General features: G+C 39.6%; 1 protein-coding gene across 3 annotated transcripts in view; it reads right to left on the bottom strand.

The window, feature by feature from the left end:
- scml2 (Scm polycomb group protein like 2) overlaps nt 1-16733 on the bottom strand; it is a 113825-nt gene extending 97092 nt beyond the window's left edge. The window contains exon 1 of one of the 3 annotated variants that reach the window (XM_043700486.1): nt 16403-16733. The gene's annotated coding sequence lies outside the window, so the exon portion shown is untranslated. The remainder of the gene's footprint in view (nt 1-16402) is intronic. The other 2 variants (XM_043700485.1, XM_043700487.1) reach the window with 2 other exon arrangements.
- Between the last annotated feature and the right edge of the window lie 2412 nt (nt 16734-19145).

Genomic DNA, 19145 nt, shown 5'->3' with positions numbered 1-19145 from the left:
AACCTTCCAAAGTGAATCATTTAACACTTTTCCAGGTTGAAACTCCATCTGCCATTTTTCAGCCCAGCTCTGCATCCTATCAATGTACCATTGCAACCTATACCAGCCCTGCACAGTATCCACAACTCCACCAACGTTAGTGTCATCAGCAAACTTATTAATGCACTCTTCCACTTCCTTGTCCAAGTCAATTATAAAAATCACAAAGAGCAGACGTCCCAGAACAGATCCCTGTGGAGCACTACTGGTCACCAAACTCCAGGTTGAATACTTACCATCTATTACCACTGTCTTCTATGGGCCAGCCAATTCTGTATCCAGTCAACCAAATTTCCCTGCATCCCATGCCTCCTTACTTTCTGAATGAGCCTACCATGGAGAACCTTATCAAATGCCTTGATAAAATCCATAAACACCACACCCACTGCTCTACCTTCATCAATGTGTTTTGTCACATCCTCAAAGAATTCAATAAGAGTCCTGAGGCATGACCTGCCCCTCACAAAGCCATACTGAATATCTCTAATCAAACAATGCTTTTCTAAGTAATCATAAGTAATCATGAGCAAAACTAATGTAGTGTACAAAATCCCATGCAAGGACTGCACTAAACACTATATAGGACAAACAGGAAGACAGCTGACAATCCGCATACATGAACATCAACTAGCCACGAAACGACACGACCAGCTATCCTTAGTAGCCACACACGCAGACAACAAGCAACATGAATTCGACTGGGACAACACTACTATCATAGGGCAAGCCAGACAGAGAACAGCCAGGGAATTCCTAGAGGCATGGCATTCATCCACAAACTCCATCAACAAACACATCGACCTGGACCCAATATACCAACCACTACAGCGGACAGCTGAAACTGACAACCGGAAGCGGCAGGGACAGACCACTATAAACACCGAAGGAAACATCAAAGAAGCGATTCTCAGGAGGCTCCCAAGCACTGATGATGTCGCCTAGCCAGGGGACGAAACGTTTGCAACAAAAACTTCCAGCTCAGCGAACAGAACCACAGCATCTTTACCTGATAGTTCACCAGACTCAACTTTTCCTCAAATTGATAGGGACTACTAGATTAGATTAGATTACTTACAGTGTGGAAACAGGCCCTTCGGCCCAACAAGTCCACACCGACCCGCCGAAGCGCAACCCATCCAGACCCATTCCCCTACATTTACCCCTTCACCTAACACTGCGGGCAATTTAGCATGGCCAATTCACCTGACCTGCACATTTTTGGACTGTGGGAGGAAACCAAAGCACCCGGAGGAAACCCACGCAGGCACAGGGAGAATGTGCAAACTCCACACAGTCAGTCGCCTGAGGCGGGAATTGAACCCGGGTCTCTGGCGCTGTGAGGCAGCAGTGCTAACCACTGTGCCACCGTGCCGCCCACTAAACCTGGCTTTGAAGGGATCTCCTACCACTGGTAACAATATTAATACATCATCCCCACAGGAAAACATCCAGATTTTAGAGTTTTTATCTGCCACCTGTTTCAATCTATGCCATGCCTTCTTCAGGTGCTGTTTAGCTAACTCAACTACTTAATTTAATCTCTCCCCCACCTCCTTTACTTCAGCCAAGTGTGAGATCTCCAACTTTGGTCCTGTCAATTTCTCTAATTAATTTTAAAGGCTCTCTCACTTCAAGACAGAATATTAACTCAAAAGGGAGTAAACTGAGTAGATTCATTTGGGGCATCTCTAATGGCAAATAATACAAATGGGATACCTTTATCCCAATCATTCAGAAATTCATGACAGTATGCTCTCAACATGGTCTTCAGGGTCTGATGCCACCTTTCCAAAGCTCCCTGGGATTCAGGGTGATACGCACTTGATTTAAAGTGCTGTATATCTTAGCTATCCATGAATTCCTTAAACAGCCTCGCAGTAAAATCAGACCCTCGGTCTGACTGAATCTCTCTGGGTAACCCATACCCATTGAAGAAAGCTACCAACTCCTCTACCACCCTTTTTCCTTAATACTCCATAATGGAATTGTTTCCAGACATCTGGAGGGACCTACACAGTCAATCATAACTCGGGTAAACGGTTCTTCGGGAATGTGGGAAAGGTGCTGGTTTTGATACTGCCTGTGGTTTACCTACCACTTGGCCTGTATGATATGTACAGCAAAATGTAACCACATCCTTGTGCATTCCAGGCCAATAGAAATGCTTTTGTACCTTAGCCTGGGAGTCTTTTGTACACCTAGGTGACATCCTAGTGGTAGTTCATGTGCTGCCTGTAGCACTTCCTGTCTGTATGCAACCAGCAACACAATTTGATGCAATTCTGCCCAGTTCTCCTCTGCACTAACCTGCCATGGTCTCCACTTTCATTTTAGGATTCTACAGAAGATAATAACCCTCAGGCATATTCTGTGACTATAAAATATATATATATATATATATATATATATATATATCTATCTCTCTAATTGCCTTGTCTTTCTGTTGTATGTCCATTAGCCTTTCAGGATTAAACACTCCTGCCTGTTCAGGTTTATCCTGCACCATTATATCAAACAGGATATCCGCTAACTGAACCTCAACTCCTTCATCTTTCTCTTTTTGCTTTGTGCTGTGACTTATGATAGTGGGATCTTATTACTACACAGTCTAGGAAAATCGCAGGGTATTTTTCTTTTAACTCCTCAGTTTCCTGGACTTCCATTGGCTTCTCCACAACAAGAAGTATGATTCCCATCTTGGATCCTGCTAAAATCATTCCCAAGAACAAACTGTATTCCTGGAATTCACACTCTGTCAATCACTCCCACTGTTACTTGAGTTGGCACTCCAACCTGATCTTACATAGGCGAACACTACATTTTGGTCCATCTATGCCACAAACTACCACTCTCTCGGGTAACACGTCAGAAGGAGTGCAAATACGTTCATCTCTTACTATTAGACATTGATTGGATCCTTTATCTCTCAAAATTATAACTTCTTTCCCTTGTCCCCCTGCTGAGTAAACTTTACACACAGAGGCAAATTCTTTGTACAGATCAGACACTAACTTTGTGCCCAGCCCCTGCCTAGGCTGTGCACTCTCCTGCAGCATCTCGGCTCTTCTTGGGGTTTCCTTTATTACTTTCACTAATGCACTGACTTAGCTTCTTTTACCATATTGTTTCCCATAGTGCTTTTCTTTAATGACCAGCATTATGACTTTACGTGTCCCAATTTACCACAGAGGAAACACCTTTTGCCAGTGCCCTTCTTAAACCACTGGCACTAGAATTTTCTGTGTCCCACTACATTACAATGAAAACACCTGAAGCCTTTCAACCTCTTGGTCTTCTTTTTAAACCAGTGATAACCAATTACCAGTGTTCTCGACTCTTTGTTTTGTAGTGTAGAATCTTCCTTTCTCCCAATTTCTATCCCTCACAGGATGAAATTCTTGCCAGAAGCTAAACTTTGCCTTATGTACCAATATATATTCATCTGCCATCTCAGCTGCTCTTCTCACTTTTTGAATGTTCTGTTCATCCACATGAATTCTTATGTGAGTTTGTAAACTCTTCCAGGAGAATAACCTCTCTTACAGCCTCATAGGTCTTGTCTATTTTTAAAAGACCTGCACCCATCTATCAAATTAACTTTGTTTACTTCCTTCGAACTCAACATAAGTCTGACCTGGTTGCTTCTTTATGTTTCTGAACCGCTGTCTATACCAATTCATAAGCACTAATAGCCTGTTTGACCTCTTCATAATCTCTTGACCCCTCATCTGACAGCACTGCAAATACCTCATGAGCTCTGCTTACTAGCATAACCCACAAGTCCTCTGACCACTCCATCTACCTAGCCAATTTTTCAAATTAAATAAAGATGGCTTCAAAATCTTTCTCAAAATGTGGCAGTATTTTAACATATTTGTATATATCACTACCTCCTCTCTTCATCTCTATCTTGTTAACTTGACTTTGCTGACTAAGTCACAACTTCTCAAGTTCAAATGCTCTCTCCCTTTCTTTATCCTCAATTTTAATTGAAGTGTTTCTAACTCTACTGCACTTGTCTGTTCCTCTGATACACCGAAGTGCTTGACTAACACCCTTACAATTTCAGTTTTACTTTTGTCTCTGGTTAAATCCAATTCGAACCTCTTTGCTAATTCTAGAAGTATGGTCTCTTTCTGTCCTTCTACACTTTCTTGGCAAATGTGGGAACCATCTTCCAGAACCTCTTTAGCAATTTTATGAGCCATTTCTCCCACTTTTAATTTAAACAACCACAAGTAACCTAAATTAAACAAATTGTCTCTCCTACATTTTTATTTAATGATCTCAGACACTAATCAGCAAGTGTTTAAATCTGCTAGGATCTTTTGTACCCCAAATCTGTTCAAATCTGTCCAAATCTCAGACTAGATCTATCTAAACCTGTCCAAATTACAGACTTGAGCCCCCAAACTGTTACAACATGGTGGTGAACCCCTCTGCTAATTAAACCAAACGCCCAGATAAGCTCGCCTTGCCTCATAATCTGTTGAAGTATGAGTGACAGAGGACTCCCAAATTCCACTATCTGAAGAAAAAAAAACAAATTTATTCATTAACTCTGAGAGTGAACATTAAACGACAACTATTTACAACTCTAGGCCTCCTTTTTCCTGACTGCTTGTTAGCTGCATCCAACTCTATAACAATCTATTGTTCCAATAACCACCTGTAATTTTCAAAACCAGACAGCGGCGGATGTCTCTGGTATCCTCCTTCCTCTGGCTGAGGATCTCCCTGAGGATCTTCGGTCTTGGCTGCAAAGGTGTTTCATATGAAAAAGGTAGCTTTGATAAAGAGTGTTTTACTCGCGGTTACTCTTGTGATGGCAGTTGATTGCTCTTGTTGGCAAACTCACAAAATGCCGGCTTCTTTATACTCCAAAGATCAGATTGCCTCATTGGTTCAATGTTGGCAAAACAGTAAAAATCACATTCAACGGAGTTTTAGTGTTTTGGGGCATAATTTAAATGGATGGGTTAAATTCAAACTATTGTGAAAACATCGCAACCAAAACTCAAGTACTTGTTTCACAGCCATAATGTTACATATTTTCAATTTTCCAGTACACACAGACTGCTAGTCAGTCAAATGACAAGTGCCTGCGAGTTCAGGGCATAACCACTTTCACTCTCTCTTAAAGGTACAGTACGCTCCTTCAACTTCATAACAATTAATATTGCACTAACAATTAAAAGGCTGTTAAAAAGGCAGTTATGCTGACCACCAGATTTAAAAGTTGCTGTACCAGGATTAACAAACAATTATGTTTATTAAATTCATAAAGTTACAGGAAGCTGAAGAAGGAAGTTTGAGAGATTCACAAAACTCAGCATACCTTAATTATTTGAACTTTGTAGCTGATTTGCACATTACTGGTTAATGTTAACAGCATTATTTTTTCAACACAACTCCACCCAAAACTCCAACAGAGTGAATTTATTATTCATCTGCCAGTTCAGATCTTTTCCAAGATTTCATTTAGCTGGCTGAGAATTGAAGTTTTAAAATTGGTATAGCTAAAAAGGAATAATTATGCACAAAAATGTTTTAAATCACAAGGGTGGCGTGAGGTGAGAAGTCAAACTTTTAGATTAACTAGTAACATTTAAAGGAGAAAGTGAGGTCTGCAGATGCTGGAGATCAGAGCTGAAAATGTGTTGCTGGAATAGCGCAGCAGGTCAGGCAGCATCCAGGGAACAGGAGAATCGACGTTTCGGGCATAAGCCCTTCTTCAGGACTGAGGAAAGTGTGTCCAGCAGGCTAAGATAAAAGGTAGGGAGGAGGGATTTGGGGGAGGGGCGTTGGAAATGCGATAGGTGGAAAGAGGTCAAGGTGAGGGTGATAGGTCAGACTGGGATGGGGGCAGAGAGGTCAGGAAGAAGATTGCAGGTTAGGAAGGCGGTGCTGAGTTCGATGGATTTGACTGAGACAAGGTGGGGGGGGGGGGGGGGGGGAGGGGAAATGAGGAAACTAGTGAAATCCGAGTTCATCCCTTCTGGTTGAACATTTAAACCCAGTTGCTGCGCAAGTGTCAACAGCTTTCCAACTCCACTGTTATGCAGTAGTTGCATAAAGGCTTCAGTTAGGAATATTAGGAGTCACAATTAAGAGAACACCTTTGATTTGCGTAGCATATCTAGTGTAGAGCTTCACAGGTGAATAACCACAAAGTTTGGCATAATGCCAAAGTCACTCAATAAACTTTTTCATCTGTATGACAATAATTTAGTTTTAAAAGACTATCATGAAGGAAGGGAGATTTCAGCGGGGCATTAAATTTGACTCAATATGGAGAGCTACTGAGGGCAGGATAAACAGCCCTGCATTATAACCAAAAGATAGCAGCTCTAACAATGTTAAACCAATATCCTACCTGCTCTTACTGGTGGACAAAAATTCCTGAAGTATTATTTTAGTGAGGTGGGGTTACTTCCCTGAAGCTTTACTTCCAATCATGTCCACTAAAGGATATCAGCAGTGTTCTGAAAAGAATTATTTCATTGGTGGTGAGCATTGCTAGCCAAACCAGCGTTTGTTGCCATTCTATAATTGACTTCGAGAGAATAATTGCGACTGCTATACTGAAACACTAAACTTCACGTGTTGCAGGTTTAGGGCTGTCAGGGAGTTCCAGGAATTTGACCCAATAATAGCTAAGATACAACTTAGAGTCAAGATAATGTGGACGTGACAGGGACATTTAAGCAACTCCTAGATAGCCATATAGATGATAGTAAAATGAAGGGTATGTAGGTTAGTTTGATCTTAGAGTAGGATAAATGGTCGGCACAACACTGAAAGCCAAAGGGCCTGTACTGTTCTTTGTTTGATGTTGAACTTGCAAGTTGCGATGATTGTATGTATCTACTGTTCTCATTTCTCAAGACTGTAGATATTGCAGGTTTGGAAAAAGCTGTTCAAAAGAACCTTTTAAATTGTTGAATTACACTTTGTCAGTGGTACATTATTGCCACTATGTAGTGATAAAGAAGGCAAATGTTGAAGTTAGTGGATGAAGCATGCTGCTTTGTCAGAAACAGTGCCAAGCTTCTTCAGTGATGTTGAACCTGCACTCATGAAACATGCACTCCTACTTACTACTATGTAGAAGGTGAACAGGCTTTGGGAGTCATGACAAAAGAGTTTCGCACTGCAGAATTCCCAGCTATATGTATGGCTGCTTCAGTTCAGTTTCTGGTCAATGGTAACCCTCAAGATCCAGATAGAGGGGGAGTTGGCAAAGGAGTGATGGTTCGACATTCTCTACTTTTAGAAATACTCACTGCCTGACACTGAGGCACACAAGTTACTTGGTCCTTTGCAGCGAAAGTCTGAATATTGTCCAAGGTCTTGTATACATTGACACTGGCTGTTTCAGTATAAATCAAGAGTCTCAATTGTGCTTACTGTTGTACTGTGAAGATCATCATTTCTACCTTAAAGGACAGAACGTTACTAAATGAAGCAGTTTAATGCGTTTAGGTCAAGGACACTATCCTTACCGACTTTACTTCCAACAACTAGTAAACCCTTTGGCACACCATTGGCCAAATTCCTTCTTGTACTTCTCCCTTATCCTGCTACAAAAGCATTTCAGCAACTGTCCCAACACAAGTAGGAAACAATCTGGACAGCTTCAGAAGCAGGACTGCGTCACATTGTAGCTGTGTGATCCCACCGTAAGGTTCTTGTGAAAGCCATTTTTGCATTGGTGCCGAGTGCCAGAATTTGACCAACATATCTTCAGTATCCCTTGCAATAACCAACTCAGTCAGCATTAAAAATGATTTGGAGGAGCCAATGTTGGACTGGGGTGGACAAAGTTAAAAATCACAACACCAGGTTATAGTCCAAAGGTTTATTTGGAAGCACTACGTCTTCATCAGGTAGTTGCGGAATAGGACCTTAAGACACAGAATTTATAGCAAAAAATCACAGTGTCATGTAGCTGAAATATTCTAAACAAACTTAGATATTAACAAACTAAAACTAGCAAAACCATTCTCAAAGATGAAAGGACAACCACCTGAAGAAGCAGCGCTTCGAAAGCTAGTGCTTCAAATAAACCTGTTGGAGTCTAACCTGGTGCTGTGTGATTTTTAGCATTAAGAATGATCTCTCCATCTGAAAAGGAGTATTGCAAGCTAAGGAGCTTTATATCTTAATATGGACACAGTAGAGATATTGGTCAATAACTGGTTACCAACAAGAAATCTTTTCTAAATTTTGGATTTATGCCATACACCTCATCTTCAGAGTGAGCTTGAGCTAATAATTCTTTATACAGAATTATTACAGAATAATTCTTTATACAGAACGGAATAAAACAACAAGAGGTAGAAATATTCTAGGAAATTTGAAGCAAGACTGATATATCCTGCTATTTTGCCACATCTCGGAGTCCAATAATGCTTGCGCCAGCTCCAAAAACACGTATTTTAACCATGAATAGTGGTGAATATTATCCCTCAATTAAAAGGATAAAATCCACAAAAATCGATTACCTTGTCATTGCTGCACTGTGATTTCTAGGAGATTCTTGTTGTAGGAAATGTGACAACAATGTTGAGACTTCAGAAGTATTAACTGTCTGTAAACTGCGTTGAGACGTAATGATAATTGAAAGTACAAGACAAATGCAAATACTCTACTTGAATGAAATATGTGGTATGTCTTAAAACACCTATGGAACATCCTTTGGTACTACTATAAACACAGTGAAATCAGTGTCCGAACCAAATGTTTTTCTCTCTCAACCAACATCACTTCAAAACATGATCTGGTCATTTATCAAGTTTACAATGTGCAACATCACCTCTTCCTTCAATATGTAGCTTCAAGCTCAAAACTTTAAATCTGACTTTGCCAACAATATCACTACCTTCGTGTTTTTTTCCCAGAAAAGCACCCAAAAGGTGTTTCACAAACTTTAAAAAATATTGCTCACACATTTTGTAAGGTGAAATTTTCCCCATGCATATTTTATACGACTGCAGCATAATAGACATTTAAACTTCCAGAGAGAAAACAAAGTTTGCTGTCTCCACTTGACTAAATCAACCTATACCTATTTATTGAAACAAACATTACATGCTGAAATGGTCTTCAACAAAAAAGACAAAGTAGTGTAGCAGAACATAGTTCTATCAACTCCCAATTCATTACTGTATCGAAAAGAAAAAAAAATGTCCTCTTTCAGGGGGTTATTCATGACAAGGACACTGGTCCTGGCAGAACTTTTAAAAGCAATTTAAGTGCTGTTTACACTGTGATTTGTTCGCAGTGCAGAAAGGCTAAGTACAGATGCTTACAAATGGAGATTCAGTCAGCATCAAGTAGCTCACTGATCTGAGAGAAGGTGACACGTTGTTGATGACGAAGGTCTTCAGCCAATCAACAGAGGAGAGGCAGAGAGGCATGGAAAGATTGCCCATGTGCTCTCAGTCTTCTCTTTTGAACAGCAGTTTCTAAATGTACAATATACTCATTTTACAAGGAGGAGCATCCAGATAAGGCAACATACATATTGATTGGGTGACCGTTACAATCAGCGAGTGTCAATAGTAGCGATTAAGCCATCTGTTGTTACACAATGAATACTTTTCATCATGTTAAACGGACCTTACACAATGAATGCTTTTCCACCTTGATAACCCATTACCCTTGCCTCCAGCACTCCATTGTTAACTGCAAGTTCTTTTCTGATCTGAGTCATGTTCGGCTGAATCTCATTTCACAAAACTCAGAACTTAACTCTTCCCCTACCTGCTTATACCCTATACACATTCTCACCAGTAAGGAAAATAATCCCTTCTCTCAACTAAAGAAACCAGTTCATTGTCACTATGGATTATGGCTTTTAACTCTTAAAGTCAGAGCCATGGTAAGTGCAAATCTGCCACCCCGTGCCTCCTGAAAGCAAATAAAAGTACCTGGAGAAAGATCAAGAAGCAGCAGCCAAAAGGATCACCTCAATGATCCCTGCAGACAGGGAGCATTGAACTGTCTAATTTTTAAGAATTACAGAATTGTCCTGCACATTCATCTTCCAGAATTGTTTCTATGGTGAGAAACTTGACTTACAAGTAGTTTGTGGCTAAACTTCAATGAAATCTATGACTGCTTGATCCTGCAGCCCTGCGGCTTACACTCCTGTTGTCGGAAGCAACGGAATTAAGAGTCAGGGCGTTGAAGTTCTTAGAAAGTTGGCAAGGACCATTTTTCTTAAGGTATGGATGAGGCCTGGAACTTAAATTTGAAAATCCTACTATATTCTGCTTTATTAATCTTATCTAACACCGTGTAATCCAGAACCATGTTCCAACAACCAAAATCTTCAATTTCCCCCCCAATCACATATTCACTTGGCCAAATGGAAGCTATACTCATTGATAACAAGCATCAGAGATCCACTGTAATAGCAAGCTTCAACTAGAAATTATAAAACTTTGAATGACAACACAACTAAAAGATAGTGAATGCTCTATGATCAACTCTTTTGCAGTATTAATTCAATTATGATTATCATCACTACATTGGGCTCCCCAGGCACAACACCGACTAATAGGGGTTAAATTATTCATATGTGTATGGCTACTAACAAAATTTGTATTTCTTTTGTTAAATAGCATTTCTGATTTACCAGCATTTGCAATATGTACCAGATAATACAAATTTAGTTGCACTATTCTCTGACCACTCAAGACAGGATCAATAACAGAACAACACTGACTCTTCTACAACTTGCAGGTATCTTCTTCAGACTAACAAACAGAAGTCACATTGTGTGTGACCTCACATCCCTGACACTGCTGCACAGTAGAAATGATATTGGTTATGTTGTGCACACCTTACACAATTGTCCTTTTTTTGTACATTTAACAAATTTATAATGCCCTAAAGCATTTCAAGTCACCTGCCTTCTGATTTCTCTTCATCATGATTGTTCCTTTTGACTGAGTGACAGATTTCAACCACATTGACACTAACCTCAGGAAATCAGTTTGCAAATCTCTTTACCTCTTCAACTGGACAACTCTTCTCACTGCAATCCTGGTTGGGTGGTGCACTAATATCTCACCTGTGAATTGCACACGTTTCTAGTATGCACATCCCAAACTTCAAGTTACCTTGTCAGCCTCATACTTGAACACGAGCTACCCACATAAGAAAATAGAGGCAAATGCCCAAAATGTACCAAATAGGAACAAATATCTCAAGTAAAATGCAGAGGACAAAGGTTGTCAAAAAATTACACCATTTTTGAGCCATCGTTGTGAAACTAAATTACAGGAATAAGTGCAATGTCCACACTGTGTTCAAATGAACTTGCAATTCTATCAACGAACTTTCTGTTTCACAGTTCTCAGAAGATCATTTCAACTAAAACAATTATAGGAACTAAACTAGTAGATTCCCCATCACCAAGCAACACTGGAAAAAATGCATCACAATAAAAAGACTCGGCTACTTTCATCCCTTTATCCAAATAGAAGCAAGAAAGCATTATTAAATTTAATATAGAACATCACCATTTATGTATAATATAGTTTGAGTAAAGGAAACTCCATAAACAAACAAATTTTATCTGGATCATTGCATGTTGGTAACCAAAATGTACTTCAGATCACTAGAAGCAAGCCAAAGATACTACAAAAATACTCCTCGCGTGAAGATGACCAAACCCATTGTTAGCAATAAACGAATCAGAGAGACAGCTTCAGAACAAAATCAAAGATCAAACACTCGCTTCAAAATCAAGTTTTATCAAGTCCCACATAACTGTATATTACCAAAATATTACTTAGAAATGTATTCATTGATGGTTAAATAGGAACAAAAAGACATGCACTTTAAATAATGCAATTGATAAATTGAACAACATTTAGCTAAAATGTGTTTTCAAAAGATTGGAAAAGTAGATAACTACTCCAGAAATCTCAAAATTACTACTTTTTTAAATATCTGGATGCACACACCATTCCTTTCTCCAGTGGAATTAAATGAATTGTATCGATGAAAGTCCAAATCAAAACTGTAATAATGGACATCAGATCTAGGCTTCCCAACTACATTTCCATCATGAAAAATTACACAGCAGCTGGACATGCACAGATGTTTCCTTGAAATACAAAAAAAAATTACACCCTAAACAAATAACGTGTTCATGCAATGACTTCAGAAGTTCAAAATGCACAAGTTCCCATTCAAGATAAAACTTGTCAATATTAATGATGATTTGGCTCATTTTGCATTGATCTTTCCAAGAATCTGCAAGTTTCCTTGTACAACAACAATGAATTTTTACAGCTCCAAACATTTTAAGTAGAAGACAATAGTTTTCAGTTTCTATCAACTATGCATGCCCCTTTACATTTGCATTTCAACACTGTCAATTGATTACAATAAAATAAAGATGAGGAAAGAATTTCTGAAAGAGCAATATTTCACAACTGAGATTCAGAAGTACCGTACTTAAGTGTTTATTATTCCCAACAATGCTTGAAGCAAGAAGTAACGATAGCCTTACACAAATTAATCTGACTTGTAACAATGTGGGATAACAAAGACTTTTCATCAATCCAAAATCAAAACAGACATTTGTAGCATTGCAGGTCGAGGATAACCCTTAATTATTTTTAAATCAACACAGCATCACAGTGTTGCAATGAAGAAATCAAGTCACCCAACTTGCACATAGAAAGCTCCTACAAATAGCAATTTGTCAATGCCCAAATGGCCTGTTTTTTTGGTGTATTGATTTCTGCCACCAGGAGAATTCACCGGTTCTTCTTTGAAATAGTGGAAGAGTCCTGAGTCCAGATGAGGCAGCAGATGGGACCATAGCTTAATATCTCATCTCAAAGATGTGACCACCAAATAAAGTATTCCTCCCCAGGAATGCACTCAAGTGTAATCCTTGATTTGTGTGCTCAGGTCTAAGATTGAATTTGAACGCCAAACTTTTGACTCGAAAGGTAATAATGCGATCAACTTAGCCACAAAGAACACAAACTAAATATTGTCAACTTGCGAAAATGTATGAAGAACACTAGAAAGGGAATTACTTCCGGGAGAAGAGATGACACAAATATATGAATTAGAAAGATCTTGAGACACAGTGGTAGTGACCATAGCCAGACCAAAAGATCTGGGTTCAAGTCCCATTTCAAGATATAACAACCACAATGTGCATCACACATCCATACAGACTGATGACAAAAATATTAAAGAGATGAAAATGTTCACCAAATTAATCTACTTGTCTAAAGCTACAGAACGAAAAAAAAGTTCAGCGTAAACTTTATATCCATTTCGGACAAGGTGCAGCAGAATAAACTTGCAAGGAAATTAGAGATAAGACACATCGTTGACCAAGTATAATGAGAACTTTAATGATCTGATCTGAATACTGGCCAGATTATTATAGTATGAAGGGCAAGAACTCCTGAGGTGTGTTCAGAAGTTTCCACAGCAGTGTGTTTCCAGTCCAGCAAGGAAACGGGTACCACTAGACCTAGTTCTTCGGAATGAGGTGGGCCAAGTGAATCAAGTGTCAATAGGAAAATATTTCAGGAACACCAATCATTATGCCAAAGTTTAAGATGGCTGTAGAAAGGGTAAGGAACAATCCAGAATAAGAATCATTAACTCAGAAAAGGTAACTGCACTGGATCAATAATGTATCTAGCACTTATGAAAAAGAAATAGTAATTTAAACTGTAAATGAGTAACGTGTTGCCTTTAAAGGTGAGATAGTCTGCTCATATCTCTACAGAAGACAGGTATGGCAAACAAATTCAGATCCCTGGATGCCAAAGGATTTATAAATGTGCTTGTTACAGTTATCATGTGAATAACAGAATTGAGAATCTGGTTGAATATTGAAAGTTCAAAGGAGAAGTGAAAGTTCAAAACCAAAGGAAAAGAAGAAAATCATAAACAAAGTATTAGAAGAGATTGGCAACCAAAATGAAAGAGAAACCAAAAGTCCTTTATAGCACCTAGTCAAAGGATTATAAAGAGGTGCAAAAAGGGGACCTACCAAACCTGGAGGCAGGGAACAAGGCTGAGGCATCAGACAAGTACTTTGCAGCTATTTTTAGGTGGTGACGGTGAATAAAAGAGATAATAAGAACTAAGAGGCATTGGATAGGCTATCTGTCCTTGAAGATGATGAGATGTGTGGACCTGAGGAGATGTAAAGGACATTGAAGCAAGTGACAGTGGAAACTGCAAAAACATTGGCCATAAATCTTCAATTTTCAGAGACTTGGTGTCTTGAGCAGTCAAGAATTGAAATGTTATGACCTTGTTCAAAAAAAGTATAAAGATAAGCTAAGGAACTAGAAGCCAGTCAATTTAACTTCAAAGTCGGGAGCTCTTGAAGGCAAGATTAATAATCACTTGGACAAATGTAGGTTACTTGAGGAAAGTTAGTAAGGATTTGTTAGGGCAACTCATATTTAGCTTACCGGAATTTTTTTGATGGATAGAAAGCAGAATTAACATTTTGGGTGCAAGCACCCTCCTTCAGAATGAAACATTAACTCTGGTTTCTCTCCACGTATGTTGCCAGACTTGCTGAGTTTTTCCAGCAATTAGATTTTTTTTGTACTGGGTACAATTTCACCATGTGATGATACAAGGTTTGAAAGCAGTGATAACTGTGCAGCAGAGAACAGAACTTCAAAAAAAACCGGCACAACCAAACACATGGAATGGGCAGCCGATGAAATTTAATCCAGAGATTGTGAAGCATTTCATTGTGATAGGAAGAATGCAGACAGACACAATTATTACAATTCCAAAGGGAGTGCAGGAGCAGTGGGGCAAGTTATGTATACATAAATCATTAAAAGTTGACAGGACAAGTTGAATGGTTAATTAAGTATACAGCATACAAGGCTTTATTAATAGGAAGGAATGTTAAACTTGTAAAAAGACTGCCTTGAACTCAGTATTATGCTATTTCTGACAGCTACATTATAGGGTGTGAAGACTTCAGACAGTGCAGAAATGATTCATAATTGTTCCAAGAATGGGGAACTTAATTATGTAGACAGTCTTTAAAAAGAAAATTGAATAGTGATATATGGAAAAATTGGTCCCATTGATAGAAACATCAAGAATCAGAGGGCACAAAATTTAAGATGGGCAAAAGAACCGATGACAACAGGAGGAAAAACTTTTTCACACAGCAAGTGGGGAAGAATTGGAATGCACTGTATCAGAGTGCAGTGACGGTAAATTCAATCAAGACTTTCAAAGGGGAACTGGATTATCTGGAAAAGACAGTGCAAAGGATGACAATGACTCGAAAGCAGGGGACTGGCGTCAGTAATATTGCTCCTTTCCAGGAAGCAATGAGATACAGAAGTCTCCTTTTGCGCTGTGACGAGGAAAACTGATTAGGAAAAACATTTTTCAGTATAGCTTAGTAGACAGGGAGAACAGTCGAACGATCTAGAAAGGACAGGCGGTTGTGGACTTTAGATAAACTCTTACCATTCTTGCAAATATCGAGTAACCTAAATCAAATACTGTACCCCCATATGGCCTAGAAACGAAACATCTGCCCTGAAACCGCTGCTATGGCAGCAAACAATGCTGAAAACACAAGTTTCTTACAATCTATACAACATCCACTATCTGCACGGCCCGAAATATACACCTGTAACTGGAATACTTGCATTATTTTCAATAGTCGAACCACGCTGCTCGCAGTGCGGAAATGGAAAAAAAATAACATTAAGGGAGGCGGGTGGAAGGAAGAGGAGAAAGATGAGCAAAATGGAAAGGGAAACGGGTGAGTGCAGGTGGAGGATAATGAGGGTTAAAGCAAAACTATAAACAATAGTCACATCGCGACATGCAGTGAAGGAATCCGCAACTTCAGTATCTGATCCGCCAACCCCGCAGCTCCACCAAGATAAACCCAGGAATCCTAAGTTCCAGTTGCTGCCGGAGATGGAAACTCTGGCTCCGGGCTCCTCGTGCATGATCCCAACTGAAGGAGCCGAACAGGTGAGAGCGCGGATCCTGAGTCGGGGGCGCGAAGCTAATTGTCGCTTCCCGACAACGCAAGACCCAGGGGCTCGAGCTGCGCCGCGCGCTACTCTCCCTCCTCCCGAGAGTCCGGCGCGAGCGAGCGGCGGCGGCGGTTGGAACTCAACCGTCCAACGTCGGGGCACTTGCGACTCACTCGAACATCTTCCCCTCCTCCTGCCTCACACCGCGACAGGAGGGGAAGCGAGCTTGCGAAACAAAAAAAAAAGAAAGAAAGGCCGTCTCGTGAGACCCGCTCGACCGAAACCGTTACCAGCCCCAGCCGCGCGCTCTCTCTCACTCACTCACTCACCCGCAATGTAAAAGGCGCTGAGAGCCGCTCAGCCCCGCTATCGGAGATTCTACTCAGCCGCCATGTTCCGCTGCGTAACGGCGACGTCAGGAGCATCGCGTGCACGGATGAGTCGTGGCGGCGAAGGGAGGATCGGAGTTTACGTGCCGACAGCGCACACCCAACAGAGTATCGGACGGAGGCAAGTTTAGCGCTAATCCCATACTCTTTGACCGCAGTACATCAGAAATTTAGCACGTATTTCTATTTGATGCAGCGAGCAAGATCATTTTCAGTCACCCTCTTTGTTTGTAGCTAAATTATTCCACCCACCAAAGTGCAGAGCTAATGAATGCAGTTTTCAGTTCACCTGGAATCAGTCAGCAAGGAAACACAATGTCTGAATCAACATGGGTAACTGAAATGACAGTATCGCTGAAAAAAAAAGTTTGGAAGTTACCAATATATTTGGTTTTATGACATTTTTCAAGTTTTCAGTCCTGAGTTCTGTCTCAGCCGGCCAACGGGGCGGCCCTTTGTTTCAATTTGAATGGTCGAGAAGCAGTACCTTTTATTGTGCTCCTCCACAGACATCTGTCATACTGCCTAACAATTACCCTACTTGGCGCAGTCTGCTTTGTGGATTGCATGTCATTTCACACCACACAGACAAATTCTCTTTGAATGACCACAAATACCACAATCGTTCATGAAAAGAGCTTATTTTGTTCAGGTCGATCGGAAATCTGACAATCTTCTCCTGGTTGAAACTAAGCTAACATGATCCCATCTAACTGATAGCTTTTCCAATAATTTGATTACTCAAGTAGTCAGTGTTTTACCCCGAAGAGCATCAACAACTCTGGTTTTGGGAAACGTTTAATTTTTTCTGATCATTTATCATGCAACTATGATTCACATAAGAAAATATCACAACAAATCCAACAATATTTCATGACTGTAAACACCAAATAGATTGCACTAAGTACATGTTTTAATTTCCAGAATGTCAATCACAACAAGGGAATTGCACATTTACTTGAACAAGTACATTTTCACAATAGAACAATCAATTCTTTAGATCAAAAGAACCACCTGTTAATAAAATTAACCATCCTATTCAGTCTAAAGCAAGAAACACAATTTGCTTGGCCGAGTCAAGGAAGCAAGTAATTCAGACTTTGTCTTAGTTTGCATCACAATTAGGAATCAATTATCAATATAATTAACATTAACCGATTCAACAAATACATGTAAAAATGTGAACAGGACAATGAAAACCAAGAAGATGTTAATAATTTGTTCTGACTGATTTTCAAAAATGCTTCATATGACAAACCCAATTAATATTGAGCCAATGCGATCTGTAATTGGTTTGAAGCTATTTTGAGGTGGGTAACCTATTCATGAGTAAAAAGTATCAAAAAAGAGGCATGTTAGGGAATTAGTTTTACACATTTAACGCAGCTTTTAAAAAGCTACCTGATGTCTCTGAGATATACTGTACTTCATTCAGTTATGAAGAGAAAAAATGATGACATCATTAATTAGCTCAATTTTAACAGAGATTTGGTGTTCGAAGAATGTTTTGAAAGTTGGTGATTTAAACAAACTTGCTCTGATTATGAATAGTCTGCACCAGACAACACTTAATTATGTCATATCTGAATATTTTCACAATGTTTTATTTCAATACAGTCCCAAGAAGTGATTGTTCTTACACCACCATCAAAGTGAAAATCCTTTTCTAATGACGGAAGAAAATTTATCAACAATACATCTTTTATTTTAAGTTTAGCTCAGGAAAAAAAATGTCAGGTCAAAATCTCAAATGATAAATTCATTGGCCCTCACCCACTCAGAGGAAATCACCTTCAATGATGCGTATGTGGTAAAATCAGTACTTATAGTTCTGCATCTGACTATTCTGCTTCAAATGGGAGTGCAGTATTGCTGAATTCCTATTAGTCAATTTAGATAAATAATTACTGGTGGTCCATGCAGTGTCTTATGTCTTCTTTGTATAAAATATAATTTTGTTCAGTTTTGGTGAATCACGTTAAAAGATATTCCTCCAAAGAAATATTGGAAAGACTAATTGGAGATAAGTCTCTTGATTAAACTTAAAATATAAGCCATAGCTATTACCTTAACCTGTGGCAGTGTTTGTAGAGGAATAAGACAGTGTTATTTTCTGGGTCTGTAGATTGTGAAGGAGGAAAAATGGCCTTTACAGTGATATGTACTTCTTGTCAGATGTGGGAGTTTAAAGAGAGTTTAAGGGTTACTGCGGATTATAGCTGCCATAAATGCTGTTGGATGCGAATCTTATCAGATCCAGTGGATCGGTTGGAGTCAGATAGAAGCGATGAGGAATTTGCAACAGCAACAGCATGTGATGGAAGGCAGTTATAGGAAGAGGGGAAAGTCTCAGATACAGTCACATAGATGGGTTAACTCCAGAAAGAGAAAGAGAGGTCGGCACCTAGGGCAGGCATCTTTTGTGGATATACTCATTTCAAACAGGTATGCTGTTTTGGAAAATGCACGGGGTGATGGATTCTCAGGGGAACGTAGCACAAACAGCCAAGTTTCTGGTATTGAGACTGGCTCTAATGCAACAAGGTGTACGTCGGCTTCCAAGAGATCAATTGTGTTAGGGGATTCTGTAGTCAGAGATACAGACAGACGTTTCTGTGGCCAGCAGAGAAAAAGCAGAATGGTGTGTTGTTTCCCTAGTGCCAGGATCAAGGATGTCTCAGAG

Source organism: Chiloscyllium plagiosum, chromosome 12 (assembly GCF_004010195.1).
Source record: "Chiloscyllium plagiosum isolate BGI_BamShark_2017 chromosome 12, ASM401019v2, whole genome shotgun sequence".
Classification (NCBI taxonomy): Eukaryota; Metazoa; Chordata; class Chondrichthyes; order Orectolobiformes; family Hemiscylliidae; genus Chiloscyllium; species Chiloscyllium plagiosum.
The sequence above is the reverse complement of the archived record's forward strand: the minus strand, read 5'-3'. Positions and strand labels throughout refer to the sequence as shown.